This window comes from Pungitius pungitius, chromosome 3, assembly GCF_949316345.1.
Source record: "Pungitius pungitius chromosome 3, fPunPun2.1, whole genome shotgun sequence".
Classification (NCBI taxonomy): domain Eukaryota; kingdom Metazoa; phylum Chordata; class Actinopteri; order Perciformes; family Gasterosteidae; genus Pungitius; species Pungitius pungitius.
Window position 1 is genome coordinate 1,497,201 of NC_084902.1, and position 7,077 is coordinate 1,504,277.

Below are 7,077 nucleotides of genomic sequence, written 5' to 3' on the forward strand. Positions count from 1 at the left end.
GTGTGTGTGTGTACGCGTGTGTGTGTGTGTGTGCGCGCCAGAGGCCGCCACCAGGGGGCAGGAAAAGACTGGTCACATCAGGTGATCCTTCTGGTTGTTTATTAGGAGAGGATTTATACTTATATATGTATACATGTATCTATATAAAGTATATTAAAAACACATTTGGAGTCAAATGTGAAAAAAATGGTGTTAAACATGTCAAACATACACATACACACATGTACACAATAGCGTAATGTGTACACACATTTATACACAAATACACGTACACTTTTATAGAAACACAGACATAGAGTGAAATATATGTAACGATTATGGGTTAAACTGCACACACACACACACACACACACACACGCACAACAACAACAAAAACAACCTGTCTTTCACTCTCCACAGGTCACAAGGTTGGTTTAGAGGTCCCTCACTTTCTGATTGACAGGGGTCAAAGGTCAACCTACTGGAGGCAGACAGCATGAGGTCAAGAACAGGTGGGGTCCCTGTTTGTGTGTGTGTGTGTGTGTGTGTGTGTGTGTGTGTGTGTGTGTGTGTGTGTGTGTGTGAGACAGACACAACAGAGAGGAGTTGCAGCATGAGGAGGGTCCAGAGCCGACCGTCCTCGGAGGTCCGCTGATGGACCATCATCATCATCATCTTCATCAGGGTGGAGGAGGGTCACATGGTCACTTACTCTCAGGGGAGGTGTTTCTGTCATAATCCGTCTCTCCAGCCGTGGCCCCCACTGACCTGTGTTCTCACAGGTGTCTTCTCCAGATCATGCAGCACATCCGCACTGCAGGAGGAGGACTCCGATTGGACCAGAGGAGGCGGGGTCTGATTGGACCAGAGGAGGAGGCGGAGTCTGATTGGACCAGAGGAGGCGGAGTCTGATTGGACCAGAGGAGGAGGCGGAGTCTGATTGGACCAGAGGAGGCGGAGTCTGATTGGACCAGAGGAGGAGGCGGAGTCTGATTGGACCAGAGGAGGAGGAGGACTTTTCCTCTCAGACTCGTTTGTTTCTGTATTCATACAGGGAGACATTTATGGGTGTGATTGGACTTTTTGGGTATATTATTTATATATAATCATGTATATATATATGTATATTATACATGTATGTGTTCCTCTCTCGGACCCCTGCTGAGGTGAGCGGTGCCCAGAGTTTGTGAAGAGACCATTTTTCATGTGTGTGTCTGTGTGTGTGTGTGTCTGTGTGTGTGTGTGTATGTGTGTGTGTGTGTGTGTGTGTCTGTGTGTGTGTGTGTGTGTGCGTGTGTCTGTGTGTGTGTATGTGTGTGCGTGTGTCTGTGTGTGCGTGTGTGTCTGTGTGTGTCTGTGTGTGTGTGTGACTTATGTTTCTTTGTGTGCGCAAATATTCTCATTTCCATCTGCAGTGTGAGAATACCTCCCCCCCCCTTCCCTCTGACCCCCCACGCTCTGTCCTCAGAACAAGGGCCCCGGACATGAAGGGACACATTTGTCCTCGGCCCCTGTGCCGTGCTTCTCTGCTCCATTGTTCCTTGAGCCTACTGTTAATATCCGTTTCAAATCTGCTTACTTTCAGATTCCATCAATACGGGCGGGGCGCACAAAGAGAGGCCTATGCCCCCCCCGCCCCCCTCCCCACACGCCTCCGTCCGAAGGGCCGGGAGAAAAGGATGCGAACAGAGGTCGTCAGTGTGTTCCTTGACTCGGCTCACAATGGCGTCAGTGTGAGCGGCGGCGTGATGATGGACGGACGGAATTAAACAAACAAAAGGTCGACAGGAAGTGAAGTGATTTAGTTGATGGGATTTTAGGGGGGGGGGGGGTTACGGTGGGTCTGTCAATGATTATTTCACACTGATGACCAAACAAAGAAGATGAGCGAGAGACAGAGACATAATACCATAGAAGGACCTTTGAATAGTAATAAATATACTACTACTATCATAATGTAACATGTCAATATGGAATATGATAAAATTTATATTTGAGACGCTGGGGACAGGAAGTGGTGCTGAATGCAGCCCTGCCAGCTTCCCATGTCATTACAGGAACACACACACACACACACACACAGACACACACACACACACACAGACACACACACTCACAGACACACACACACACACACACACACACACACACACAGACACACACAGACACACACACACACACACAGACACACACAGACACACACACACACTCACAGACACACACACACACACTGATGAAAGGGTTAAATATGAATTAAACCTGAGATGAACTCAGATTGAATGTCAGAATTCACAGTTAATAAAACATTTTGAATATCAAAATGTTTTATTAAGGATTTAGTTTTTGTTGAATCTAATTCAGCAAAATTGAAAAATAAGACAATGAATATACAACGTCTGAATATCTTTCTTTTTAATGCAAGTAAATGACAACATTTTGAAACTAATTTAGCAAATCAAAGTTCAAACCAAAATGAAAAAGAGTTAACTTAATGAATAAATCAACTAATTTGCATACTGTTAGGACCTTGTAAATATTATGAGGTATAAAATGAGGAAACCGTTAACTTTCAGCCTCTTTTATTCCTAAATAGAAAACAACTTCATTCCTGCTAAAAAGGAGCAAAATGGCCAATTAAAAAACATTTATTTTAGCCGAGCTTCGGGCCAAAAGAGGACTTTGGTAACAAATCCAACCAAAACAACTGGTCTAACAGTGTGTGTATTCATACATATGTGTATATGTACATAGTTTATAGTAATATACTGTATATATATAGTCCTGCAAGTAAGTAAAAGTATTTCTGATGGCTAAAATATATTTATAGCCTAATTTCCACGTTTAGGAGACAAAAATAAATCAATCAGTGGGAGAGTTTGATTGGGAAAAAAACTGAAATAATAAACAATGTGTATTACTTATTAAGCTAATAGTACTTATCAAAATCATAATACATTTAAAAGTTTTTTTACTCTAAACAAGGCTTTGAGGATCTGCAGGTCACACAAACCACAGGGTTTGGTTCACTTCTTTTCTCATGGAGTTAAATCTGTGGAGATGTTTGCGTACTGATGGGATCTTCTGACAGGATCCAAGTATTTGGGGGGATAAAAGAAGGAGGAAAATGTTCTTTATTCCTAAACAAAGAAATGTGAAAGATATTCTGTTCAGAATCTTAGAAGATGTGAATCTCGATTATTACATTATTCTTTATTTTCCTCCACATTTTCATAACTTGGAAAAACTACTGAGTACTGAAACTGTAATAATAAAAAGAAAGGAGTAAATTGATGGTTATGATAATAAAAAATGATGATGTTTTTAAGAAATACTTCATCTGTCACATTGTGCAAAACATATCAGCTCTACACCCAATTTAAGGTCGTTAAGTTTTATTTTCTTTGAGAATTCAAAAGCTTGCTAATTAGCATTTCTGGTCTTTTGACTCAGTGGACAAATTAGCACATTTCTGTCTGCGGCTTTTAGTTGTCGGGTCGCCTGGATGTTCTCTCCGTGTCAGTCTGTCACATTGCCCAGAAATACTGCTTTGTGTCACCTAATTAGATGTGTAATTATCATTAATTAAAATGGAAAGTGTGCCGCACGTGTCAACTGTGGAAAAAATAATAATAATAATTGTTCCACAAACCTCCGAGAGCTAATTAGAAGATGATGAAAGTGGACATGATATCTTATTTTGATGGTGCTTCAAGAACGTTGCAAAAAGGGAATAAACGAACGGAATAGAGATGATGCACAGAAAACCGGAGGGAAAAACACAAAGACACACACAAGGCGGTGAACTTCAAAATAAAACAGGAAACTACTAAAACCCATGGATTAAAATTGTGTGAACTTGCCCCCTGGTGGTCAGTAGAGAGAATGATTGAATGGTTCAAACTAAATAATATTGATAATAATATAATATGCCATTTTACTATGGGTTGAATGTATTCATAATTATTACCTTTCGTATTTGCTTCATAAAAAGCTTTATTTACAGTCGTCTGAGACAAATCGTCCTGTAACCAGAGGATTTGTGGGCAAAGCAACAGGATGTGAAAGGGCTGAGGACAGGAGAGAGGGTGAGAGAGGCTTTGTGGGGGGGGGAGAGAGGCAGAGTGGATTTGGGGAGGTTGGGGGGGGGGGGGTTTGGGGAGTCAAGCTGCCGTCTGGCCTAATGTACCCGCGCTGTGATTGGCTGGGAGCGCCGGCCTGCATACCTGATACCGCGCTCTGCTCTAATCGGCCTCTTCCTGCTGCCGGGCTCGGACAGCGCTCCTTTCTCCTTTTATCTCGCCCGCTCGGCTCTCCGCTCGGATCGGGTTGCTAAAAGAAAAAAACGCCGCCCGCCACAAACTCTCTGTTCCTTTGACCCCCGTCCCTCCCCATGACCCCCCCCCCCCTACTCTCCCTGGCAGCTCTCTTTTTCCTCCGCTCTTTCTGTCTTCTGTTGCAATGAAAAGAATTAGTTTCTCTTACACTCCGAATAAGTCCAGGCCTTCACTTCCACGCTGTGAGGAGACACAAGATGGCTGCCGAGGGACAGCGAGGGACAGCGAGGGACAGCGAGGGACAGCGAGGGACAGCGAGGGACAGCGGAGGCGTCGGTTAAGCAACTTGTTGCTGGAAGGAGGACTGATTCTGTGATCGTTGGACCACATGAGAGAAACAGGGCCGACAGGAGTTTGAACATTATGGTTTCTGTTCACTCTCGTCTCGTTATCTCAGAGCAAGAGGGCTAGATGTCAAGAACACAGAGTACAGAGAGTACACAGAGAGTACACAGAGAGTACACAGAGTACAGAGCTTAAACTAGAGTCATGTGATGGGATCAGACCAGCAGTGGTGCCGATGCTCGCTGGTGACGATGTGTTTCTGATCCCAGCGCGGTCGACTGAAGGGCGGATGCTCGGGCGTTAAGACGCCTGCTTTGTTACCGCAGCAACCCACGATGATGTGTCAACACGCACATTACAAAAGGAAAAGGTCCGCTCTCTGAAACTTGTCGGGTTTGCTTATCTCAGACCAAAAGCACTTGGTTTGGAATCGTGAAACGTGGTCGATAGGAACTAACGTTTTTCTGTTTGAGCGATAATCTCCACTTTATTCATGGTGGCGGGTTTAGAGAAGCACGTGACTCAAAGAACACACAGATCAGTGACTGTCAAAGAGTCACCGGACTGATCCCGTCCCACCATGAATGAAAAGAACCACACAGAGAAGCTGTAACACTATAAGAGTCACATGTGGGGCACCACAGGGCTCAGTCCCGGGTTCACTGATCATCCGGAGTTCAACGTTCCCCAGAGGTCCCACAAAACACCACCTGAACCCCCAACCGCCTCATTGTGGACCTGGAGCCTGGAGTTTTTCTGTTGGACACAGTCCTCTGATTTTCGGTGTCCCGTCCCGTCTCATCTCGTGTTGTCCCGTCCTGTCCCCCCCCCCGTGCTGAGGCAGAGTGTCGCGGGGGCCAGGTGTTGCTGCGTGTGGATTCTCAGCGTCACAGTGGGAGGACAAAGGCCGTATTGAGGAGGGCGGCGTGGAGCGGCGAGCAGCACAGGATACTCTTACAGAGCGGCCAGTGTTTGTGCCAAGTCCTGCCTTCACACACACAACAGACACTGTGTTCGGCTTCTCACCACCACCGGCTTTGTCCTGTCGGACTCTCGTTTTTCTCCGCTCCCTCCACCTCCCGTGCTCCTCTCTACTTTGTCTCATGTGTGTTCATGAGCAGGTCGGCCGGCATTGGAGTCGCCATCCAAGGGCGTAGTTGAGCGACCGTTCTCTCGACCTGCGGGACACCGAGTCCATGGACTCAGTCGGGTCGCACTTCAAACAAAGGGCAGCACGTAGCGGTCGAGGAACTTGACTCTCGCTTTATGCTTAAGTCACATTCTTGTTGCCTTTTCTTTTTGGGGAAAACAGGTTCTTGGTTTGGACATTGTTGAAAAAGACCAGATCTGGTTACGGGGAGCACTGCAGGGGGGGAAAGTATCTTGTTTGTGCCGATACCCGACAAGTCAAAGAAAGGAAACGATGATACAGGTGAAGGAGGACGTCTGAACATGAGCTTTCAAAGTATGAGGAAGCCTCCTGCTGCCATGGTTACGGATTCCTCAGAGGGCTCTGGCTCGCTGCCGTGACAAACTCAACAAAGCATCTCAGCCATCGCAGACACGCAATTAGCGTTTGGCTTTCATGAACCGAGCTCTCCACAGCCATGTGCAGGACGTAAGAAGCTAAAGAAGCTGGAGACGCCGACGGTAATTGACCGAGTTTTGCAGAATCGTCCAATAACAACGTTCCTGTCTCGACACGGGGGTGGGGGGGGGGGGGGGGGGCGAAATGTTTGACAAAAGGAAATAATGGTACTTTTTGATGAAGCATTCTTTGTGAAAGGTCTCATAAAGATGCAATGGACAGTTCGACCACTCAGAAAAAGGAGCATTTTTCTTCTACATTCAACACATTCTTCTCTTTACAAGCAACTTTCAGCTTTTTACATCCCGATTCAACCAGTTTAAAATATGTTTTTCTCTAATCGAGATGAGTCCCAGAAGGGAAGCAGATGTGGCACAAACTCTTAGAAGGGGGGGGGGGGGGGCCTTAAACATCTGCCCGTGTGTGTCTGAAGCTCAGAGTGGACACCATTGTGCGTGTCGTCTTCCTCCCTCCGTCTCCAAAGGGTGTGATCTGGCTTTTGGATGTAAACAGAGAAAGATGTCACCCATGTGATAATGAGAACCTCACCCTGAAAAAGAAGAAGAAACAGGAGAAGGGGGGAAAAAGAAGGAAAAGAAGCCGTGAAATCGTGATGTCATCAGAAAGCAGAGGTGCTGCTCGCTGTGGTTCTGGAGGCGAAGCGTTTAATGAGCCCCTACCAGGCCCTCAAAGACCCCCCCACCGTCCTCTTTGGTTTCTTTGCACCAAGAGACACGATGACGCCTTGGGGTCCGAGCGGGGGGGGGGGGGGGGGGGGGGGATGACTGTCAGTGCATCATGTGATCAGAGATAGAAGGGCATCTGGTATTATATATTATATTTATTGTCTTTTCTGTTCCCTCTAAACCTCTTTTAAACATATTGATTAAT